Source organism: Phalangium opilio, unplaced genomic scaffold (assembly GCF_054372755.1).
Source record: "Phalangium opilio isolate 3A_F unplaced genomic scaffold, DU_Popi_V2 ptg000209l_1, whole genome shotgun sequence".
Classification (NCBI taxonomy): Eukaryota; Metazoa; Arthropoda; class Arachnida; order Opiliones; family Phalangiidae; genus Phalangium; species Phalangium opilio.
The window spans coordinates 18,167,418-18,178,061 of NW_028324217.1; the positions used below are offsets into that span (position 1 = coordinate 18,167,418).

General features: G+C 35.2%; 1 long non-coding RNA gene across 1 annotated transcript; it reads left to right on the plus strand.

Annotated features, from left to right (window-relative positions):
* The first annotated feature begins 2,691 nt into the window (after positions 1-2,691).
* Positions 2,692-7,503, plus strand: LOC149621011 (uncharacterized). The gene is made up of 3 exons (XR_016375391.1): positions 2,692-5,980; positions 6,671-6,998; positions 7,063-7,503. It is a non-coding gene; the product is annotated as an uncharacterized LOC149621011 (long non-coding RNA).
* Positions 7,504-10,644: the final 3,141 nt, after the last annotated feature.

Sequence of the window (10,644 nt, forward strand, 5' to 3'; positions counted from 1 at the left end):
TAGGGGTATGGAATATTTTTGTGCAGAGGTCCATGGAATCTTTTTGTGTACAGGTATATAACATCTCTTTTTGCACAAGTTTATGACATCTGTTTGTGCGTAAGTCTATAACATCATTTTGTGCGCAAGTCTATGACATAAGTTTGTGCTCAATTCTAAGGGATCTGTTTGTGCACAATTCTAAGGGATCTGTTTGTGCACAATTCTATGGGATCTGTTTGTGCACAAGTCTACGGGATCTGTTTGTACACAATTATATGACATGTGTTTTCACAAGTCTATGTTATCTACGAAATATGTTTGTGCACTCAGGGTGACCACAAATAACCTTGTAATAGTTATAGGAAAATAGGAAATTTACAATTGATTTGCAGGAAATTATAGGAGACTAGCTGTTACCCGCGGCATCGCTTGAGTGTAGTGAGAACTTCCATCAAGTATGGGTACATTTTACTGATTCGACTAATATTTTTGTATTATCCTAGGAGCGAAGGCACTCGGCGGCGCCCATCAGCTCGTCGGGACATTTTTTATTACTTTACATGCAGACATTCTATAAAGAAAGGTTTTTAAATATCTGGCCGCCATTTAAAATGATGGCAACAAATCGACCCCGAAAGACCATATAGCCCGTCTATAGGTTAAAGGAATCCAGTGTACTAAATATTTGTGAAATCGGTTGAAACTCACGGACTTTCTTACAAAGAGAAGATTTGTTACATTTCTGGGCGCCATTTATGAAGATGGCGGCGGATTGGAAAAATCTTTCTTAGTACGCGCCTACTACTTACGAGTAACGTTCCTCCAAATTTTCAGCCTTCTGGAGCCAGCGGTTTGGGCTGGGCGATGATTATCAGTCAGTCTGTCAGTCAGTCAGGACTTCGATTTATATAGATATAGATGTATAATTAAAAAAATTGGAAAAGACAAGAGAACTACTCTTGAAAAAATAGCAAAATATAGGTTGCAAATGCTTTGAAAGTAATAAGACAAGATTTACAAAGGAACTTTGGTTTAATTATAACCATAAGTTCGTAAGATATGTTACATAAATTTGTCACTGGAAACTGAGAGCTTGTCTCGAAGTGACGTAAATGAAACGTCATAGATTCTCGTAAAGCGACACCTGATGAGGCCCTGTCAAAGGCTTAGTACAGACTAAATAGGAAGATGGAGTAGAAAATCGCGTGAAGTCAATTCTGGCGACGTTCTTGAACTAGCTCTCATTAAGTCTCTAGCATTTTGAAATATAGGAAGTGTCATACTTATGGAACGTAATCTTAGAAACATATGCTAAAACTTTAAAACATCACAGAATTCCCTGACAAATATTTTTAGAGGCTTCCATAGCTTTGGTGATATATAACAAAACCAAAAGTGAGAGCGCACAAAATATCTACAATTTCAAAAAAAGGAAAATATAGGAAAATTATCGAAATTATAGGAACTAATAGGAAGACATCCGAAAATAGGAAAAATTATAAAATTTAGGAAATGTGGTCACCCAGCGCAGGTCTATGGAATATGTTTGTGCACAGGTGTATAGATTGTTTTTGTACACAGGTCTACGTAATAATTTTTTAGCCTAAGTCTTCGGAATCTATTTGTATTATTGCATCCACTGTGCTTTGCACGTGAAAACGACGGTAAGGCAATTTGAGTTGGACTGGGCGTTGAAGCAATCAAGATTAATATTTCTATAATAGATGGTGGTAACTAATATACGCGCAACACCACAAGACTTAATTGGAGCGCCTGCTTTTCAGTATACGTTTTAAAATACTAGCAGAAGTAATATAAGAAACCTCCCTACGGGAGGGAGGTTTTCTTATATTACTTTTGATACTAGTTTCTAAACAGTTTTAATTCATATTAAGACTGAAGTGACAGATATTAATAAAAACTGTCTTTGTACACAAAGACGCGAAAAAGTAAGAGATAAGTGTAGAAAATTAATTGTTTGAAGTAACAGATATTCAAATTTTCATTTTTGAAGACGTGATTATAAAACATCAATTATTTGAAAAAATTTCTTATCTTAGTTTTTTTCACAAAAATTTCAGAGAAACTACTTTGATACTACTGTTTATTTTCGAGAAACATTTGCTTCGAGGAAGTTCAAATACTCGGATATCTGAAAAATAGAGCTAGAAGTATTTATTTTTATATTTCAAAATTGAAAATATTGCGAACCGAAAATTACATTCGCCCTTTGACTGTGAAGTAGTTATTAGAGTCAAAAGGATCTGTAGCTTTGAGAGATATACAACACGTCAATTTTTGAAACCTCGAAAACTTTAAAAAAAACGAACACGTTTTGTTAAGTTTTCATGATTGTTTTATTTTGTCTGCTATCAACAATTTTCTGTCCATTTTATTCTCCTTATAGGCCCGAATACTCAAACTAACTATAAATTTTAAAAAGAAAATAAAATGCATACGTTTTCTATTTTTAAAATGATGCACATGTTTAAGGATAAAATATTTTACTTAAGGAATTTTGGTGAAAAAAACTAAGATAAGAAATTTTTTCAAATAATTGATGTTTTATAATCACGTCTTCAAAAATGAAAATTTGAATATCTGTTACTTCAAACAATTAATTTTCTACACTTATCTCTTACTTTTTCGCGTCTTTGTGTACAAAGACAGTTTTTATTAATGTGTAACTATGGATCCACGCAGAAGGTTCATTTGATCGAACATCAACGCATTCACAGTGGTGAAAGACCCTTCAAATGTGATCAGTGTGACTATGAATGAACGAAGAAGTATAATTTGATCAAACATCAACGCATTCACAGTGGTGAAAAACCCTTCAAATGTGATCAATGTGACTATGCAAGTACGTGGAAGAGTTATTTGACAGAACATAAACGTAGAAGGCACATGACTGACTAAATGGATTTGAAGGCTGCTAGAACATGTAAAATTTATTTTTAATCATAACATGAACATTTTAAAAAATATTGTTGGAAAAAAACTTTTATCTTTCATCCTTTTCTGTAATGAATGGGCCGTAACTGTTAATGCTAAAATAAAAAAAATACAGAGACGCCTCATTATCTTGTTGTGGTTGCAAGGCTAGAGAATTGCCAATGCACAAATGGGGAGGAGGCAATTAATTCCACGAACATCTGTTAAACATTTTGAGGGAAAAATTGAACGACCATTTGAGCTAAGGAGTCTGTATTTATTTGATGTTCATCACATTTATGTGGATAACGTTTTTTCGCCGGTGAATATTTTTAACGCTATTTTGTACCTCTATTATAGGCAAAGAGAGAGAAAGGTGACAGAAACAGGCTTTATAAAATCCGCTGAAAAATGGAAAAATAAGGGGGTAGTTAAAACAATTTTCTAAAAGTTTAGTTTTAGGACTCATATCCTTTCCGCGTGGGTGGATGGATCTCCTCGTCGTGTCTCTTTCATCCCCTATGTCAACTACGCGCGAGAAAGCTGCGCTCAGGCGCCGCGACGTACCGTCCGTAGATTTACCCCCGTTTTCAACAGGCATGGATCACGGCTGCCTAAACTGATTGTCTCTCCGTCTCTCTCTCTCTCCTCTTTGTTATAGGAACGTTACTCTATTGAGAGGTACTGTCTGGGACGTTTCTGTGTCTGTCTTTCTGTCCTTTCTTACAATTCGCGGGTTGCACATAGAAGTAAACGTGTTCCCCATTTCTGAAATGCGTACACTTTTTCCCGTAATCCACCTTATTCCCTTTCGCCGGAAGTTAGGCTTATCTCGGGATTCGTGGAGGGGAGTAACGGGAAGAAGTTCGTCTGTCGTCTGCTACAGTACATATTTTTGGCCTTTGTTGCAGACAATAGACGAATTTCTTCCCGGTACTCCCCTCCACGAACCCGAGATAAGCCTAACTTCCGGCGAAAGGGAATAAGGTGGATTGGGGAAATTGCATTTCACTATGTTAACTATTTTACTCGAGTACCGATCCACTCTTTTAGTGGCCACTATTCCATCATCTGCCTTGCCTCTCGTCCATTCCACATAAACCGAATCTGTCGCATTGTCGTCTAACTCCACCATCACGGGTACGAGATGTAACGAGTAACGTATAGCCTCCAAATGTTCACGCAATTGCGCTATTCATTATCAACTGGTCTCCGACTAATCCACTTAGAGACCAATCCGTCAAATGATTGCCTTGAACTCCATTATAATCGTTAGACGTAAGATTACGGGAACTGTCTAGCCTTCACCTGGTGGGACTTCCTACAAATGTTCATGCAACTGTTCTTATTCTCCTTTTTCGTGATTCACAACCCTTATGAACTTCGTTTTAGTGTAATTATTAAACCAGACCTACACGGAACTTTTAACTTCAGTATTAGTTTTCACGGTCCTGGTAGTTTTTTGATTTACTGCGTAATGAAAGTGGTTATAATTTCCTTTTTAATTCTATTAATATACGTGGGTACCGTTCATAGTTTTATAATAATGTATTGTTAAATTTACGACAATAATTTAACAATACATTGTTTCAATTCGTGCATTATAGGCTAATTGAACAGGCAATCATTAATTGAATTAATTTACTTCGCTCCTTTCTCAAAGACGCTAATCTTCAAAGCGCGAGAATTGTTTTTCATTCTTCTCACGCGGAAGTTTTAACATGGACTTTTTAAACCCCTTTAAAATGGACCAAAAAAAGCTAATTTAGCCCATAGAACCCGTGAAAGTACGCTCGTACCACCATTTTCGGAACACCCTATATAATATTTGATGTTAAATATGAGTGATACTTCAGCCCCATTTTTGGCCTCAACGATTCGCCCATTTCAAACTGTGCAACTGTGGGAAATGAAAGCTTTCGAACAATGTTAGTAAGAAAAAAATCAAAAAACCAAAAAGAAAAGTATAGCAAAATATTACGGTTATGTTGTCCGTTTTACGGCTACGAACGGTACTCCCAAGACCCTGGATTTTTCATTCGATGAAGGAGAACCCCTAATAGCGATGTTGAAATGAATTGTTTTGCATCAACGAAGCAATTAGAAAAATTAGTTAAGACTTCCATTGGTGCAAATTGTAAGATTGAGGGCTGCGGTAAAGACCTTTTGTACAAGTCATATTTCAATGGTGCTACATTTTGTGTCTCTTGGAGATGCGAAAAACGTAAAGGCTATCACTACCAGAAATGGGAATCTATACCGGGGAACATAAATCTCAAGCTGGCAGCTGGTTTACTCTATTCAGGATGTTCCTTTTCAAAGGTATATCAAAATCTTTCACGCAGTTTTACCAAGAAGCATAAAGAATAAAAAGGCACAAAACCATTGGTTTAGCAAAGTTTGAAGAATATATCACTTTTAAGACAGCTTTTAGTGAAAGGAAAAGTTCAGGATACCTAACATTAGACCTTAAATTAATGGCCTTGTTTAGAAGATATCGAAATGATTGATAAAAAAATTATATTTTCCCTAATTACGTTTAAAATCCAATTAATTGACCCAAAAATTGAAGAGAGCAGCCGCGCCATTTTTTAAAGTCACGTGAAAAACTCGCACGCACGCCGTTATTGGCCAAATGGCTAGCGAATAGGAAAGTTAGATTTCTCTACTGCAGACGACGATATTTATTGATATATTGAAGGTTGACTTTCAGCATAGCCCACTCGATCACGTGCATCCCGACGCATGCTGCTCACGATATAGAAGCCCGTTCAATTGGATTCTTGGCGAGAAATTCGAAGTCAGCGAAAATTAACATTAAGTTCTATGGGAGGAGGTCGGTTTTTTGGTCAGATCCTCTGTCCTATTGTTCTGAATGACCTGAAATTTTAATGAGTTGTGTGTTTTGACTTGTTTTATTATTCTAAAAAGGATTCAAGCTTCTAGAGTGGATAGCCTTTTTCAAAAAAAAAATTATTTTCATAGCCAAAATGACGGGTTCAGTGCTAAGACTGAATACATCTTCAGATCTACTGGTCCAAATGTCCTGAAATCTTAATGAGAGGTGTGTTACAATCTTTTCTATTATATTAAAAAGGATTCAAGCTTTTAGAGTGGATAATTATTTAAATAAAAATTAGTTTCCAATGTTATAATTGTAAATTAAGTACTTAATGCACAATATCTTTGGATCTACTGGCCCAAATGTCCTGAATATTTAATTAGAGGTGTGTTAAAATAATTTAACTTTCACTCCCTTTCCAAGATTAAACGTATTGCTTAAACATTACGCTAAAAATGTTATAATTAAACAAAATTATAGGCCCTAAAGCCTAAAACACACCTATTTTGGGGAAGTTCAGAAGAGCCCGTGTTTCTGCCAAAAGCACTTTATTATAATAATAAAGGCTTTTATTATTGGAGCAATCATTAAGGTGTAGCCCTTATTTACAATGATGTCCAGCGTTAAATTAAAATATAAAAGTAAAAGTAATATATATAATGTTATTATGTAAACGCAATTTTAGTTCAAAAATGTTTTTATTGCAAATATCACATATTTAAAAAAACAAAGAATTAAGCATAGAAAAATCATGATTAAGAAACTAACTGAAAAGGGTTGGTGAAAAGTACCATAATACCAGTTGCAGTTGGTAAAAAAGTTGGGAAAACCAAAATATTACCTCTCCGAGTCAAGAGGTCTACTACTACAAACTTATTTACCTAGATATGGAATTATTTCTCTTTTTTGAAGTAAAATTTACGAAATATTGAAGCAGTATTCCAAGCATAGCGAATATACAGTAAAGCAGACGACATTTTACATCCCATATGGATAAATCTTGGACACATGGAAATCAGTCAATGGGGAAAAGAACAGGAAATGAAGTCTACGCTTCAGCTGTTTACCGTGTATACTGAGAGCTACATTCACAACTGGTTTGCAGCTTAAACACTGTCGTCTCGTCTCACCTCAACAATATTCTTAGTTTGCCAACATGAATGTTAACGTTAAATAACACCAAAGCTAAATTGTAGCTAGACGCACTAATAGTCAATGCGCACCATAAAGAGAATAAAAAGTCTGTAGCTACTACCCGTTTACCATTAGCCCTTTTACTATTCTAATTGCATTTTTTTTTCTAGATAAAAGTCTAAAGAGAAGTAGAGTCGCTTAGTGACGAAATATGAAACCAGAAAACTTTACTTTATTCATATTATGTTTTATATTTTTAAACTTTTAACCTTATATCTTATTGAATTTCTTTGAATCTTTAGATGTGTACAATACGTATTTGCAATATTTAGAAATACAATATTTGAAAGAGGGTCGAATAACATTTCTTTTACGAAAAATATTTTTATCAATGGTGTATATTTTCAATTGAAATTGTACCTGGATTTTTCAATATTTCATTATCATAACGTTACTTTTAAGGAGAACTAAATTTGAAACCAAAAGTTATAATACAGTGTCTGAAAATAGCAGTACTGCAAACGGAAGCAATCTTTTTACTTCACAGCAGATCTATCAAAAATTAATGAAGAATAATTAATAAGGAAGAAGCATTTGATTTTGCCAGAAATGATTAAAAGCATGGTCAAAGTTTGTTTGTTTTAAGTCAACTTTGGATTAAATTAATCCAAATTTCATTGAAACTTAGTTCGTGTGACAAACTAACCATAATTATTAGTTTATGTAAAAAACTAGGCTTATTAAACCAGGCTTTTACACCTCTGTAACCCAGCCTGATCAAACCAAAAATAGCCAAACGTGACCTGATCAAACCCAAAATTACCAAACCTACCCAATCAAACCCAAAATAACCAAACCCACCCTAATCAAATACAATATAACCAAAACTAACCTGATCAAACCCAAAATAACGAAACCCAAACTAATAAAATACAATATAACCAAAACTTACCTGATCAAACCCAAAATAACCAAACCTAAGCTAATCAAATACAAAATAACCATATCTAACCTGATCAAACACAATATAACCAAACGTAACCTGATTAAATAGAATTGGGGTCTCATTCACTGTCGTGTTCACGTAATACTGTTGAATCTAGGCTAAATCAAAGGTCAGCTGATTCGGTAATAGCAATTCGGGAATCCGTTTTCATGATAAGGCTGTTTACATGAAAGCTGTTTTGGTAACACTCTTTTGAAAATATCTGAATCTTATTTATTTTTAATTCTATTGCGTCTACATTCTAATACATAGTCTGTGCTCGTTGTTAATCAAACCTTAAACCATCAGTAGCCCAAATACATAAATCAAAATCCGTAAACCAAATCGAATAGTTAACGATATCCGCTTCTGGGGTGATAATGATAGTCAATATAACAAAATACTGCAAGCAGGTGGGAATCTATTCTTCTTCGACTTTTTCTCGTAAGAAACCACAGAGCCTCTATATGGGGAGTCTTGTTCAGGAAAGAGGAGGGAAAAATTCCGAAGCACACCGTTCGAATAGTTTTGCGCGTCCTCCGTCGCTCAGACCTAAGCATAGAGGATATAAAGTATAGAGGAGTAGACACTCTGGCCTTTACCATTACATAAGGGAATATCTCGCCAAATTTCTACTTTTTATTTCCGGTTTTGTTTTGTTGAAAAATGTCGTCCATTTTACTGAATATCCTCTTTGGAACTGAATACAACAACTGTCTTACTCTTCTACTGTAAGTCCTCTATGACCAACGAGAGTAAATGGTAAATGAGACTTTGAATACGTAATTCGTCATTCAAATGAACCACTCTATAAATCTTTGCGATGTAAAATGAAGGTAGGCAGTCCTCAGTATCGATACATACAAGGGGGTTTATCCCTTGAGCGCCATAAAGCGAAGTAGAAGGCATTGTTTTACTCTCATGTCTATCACTCTTAGATCCTCCTAGCTCAAATCTTTGCAGAAGTTAAGCGTCATGTAATCGTTACATTTTTGGATAAGGTAGCATTTTCAATGGTAACCTTCTTTTTGAAACGGTTGCTACTTTCATTTTGCCTAACACCCAGGCTCCTCTTTATAGAGTCTCTGTTTAAGAAACATATTGCAAATGACCTAATAATAACTGAAGAAACAGCACCACCTATTCTTAGGAGGGCTCTGGTGCACCCGAGCGTATACCCTGGGAGCTATGGTTAGCAAATGATATCTGTTTTCGTGTATTTCGTTCTGCTTTTCAAACGCGTTAATCTATTCCTTGAATTGCTAACTTGCGATAATTGATTATGCACGAGATTTGAAATAAATAAAAAAAAATTACTTTCTCCCGCATATTCTCCTACTTCATGATGGTCTTTTGTGAGACGTATGTCATGGATTGCAGATTCTTCTTTTGGTTTCCACTGTATGCTGATAATCACTGCGTGGAACAGGTCAGTATTAGATTAACCCGAGGTTTATAAATGTTTTAAAATAAACTCAAGGGTCTTATAAATATCACCAGAAGTAAGATGAGACTAGAAGTACTGAGCTAACCAAATTCTTCACATGGCGAAAGTGAATATTCTTGATAACACACCAACGGTTGGCCCTCTGGTAGCGGTTTCTGAATTTTCTCTCCAAAACGTGAGACCCTCGTGGCGGTAGACGGCCAAACTAGATTCAAGCACCCGCGTCCGTGTTCCGCAGCTTAAGGTTGAGTGGAAGGGGGTAGGAAATGTTTTTGGAACTCGACCAATTTTTTCCTCTCTAGTGTATTACTTCTAGTCTCATCTTACTTAACTGAAATCACAGAGGTCTATCGGTACGAAAAACACGAGGGGCTAATCACTGTCGAAGTACATGTACACTGATTACAGATAAAATGTAATAATTTTAGAACTGTCAAGGGTATGGGCTTTTGAATATTAGGCGTAATTATTTTAGTACAGTTAAAGGTTCAGCCGTGTACACCGATTAAACTGAGCGACTGGTCTTGCTGAAAAACACGGTGCAAGCTAGGCGGAGATGGTATTCTAGGTGATTCTCAATTTTAATTCAGCACTGTTTAACGCTACAGGCGCGGATGGATATAATTGGGGAACTGTATTTTTCAGGTAAATCAAGATCACTTGAAATATCAAAACACTGCTGAAGGGGCTGAAGTAAATGACATTTAAATCAATAAGCTAAATGTGAACGAGTCGCGAAAAATTATTTCTTTGCTATGCTCTATGTATAGTATTACAAAGCCCACTATAAAATACTCGGTCCAATAAGATCATAGGTTTATGGGTTGAAGTGTGGTTTTAGAACAGTATTTCCGTTTCATTGTGTCTAAATAGTTGTAGTAAAATTAACTAAACTTAATCTAACTACTCATGACGTTATAGACAAAATTCATAACATATTCTAGAAAATATATTTGGTACGACATTGTAACGACGTATTTTATATGTATTTGGTTTATTTGTTTAACCTTTACGCACTGTCACAATTCGTGCGACATTTAAATTTAAAAGAGTTACTGACTTTATTAATTAACTAATTAATTGTTTGATCAGTAGGACAGAATTTTTTAAACATAACATTAATAATAATTAAACACTTGAATAGTTCAAATATCTGGCCGCGTTAAGAGCTCTTGTGAAGGTTGTAAAGACAAAGTATGTAACAAAACTGCATCATGGAGGTATTTCATATATGTTAAGCCAATTTAGAGTTTAGTGTCTACGTACACCGTTTCAAGTCCTTTAAAATAACCGAGAGAATTAGGTTTTGAAAACATTGCC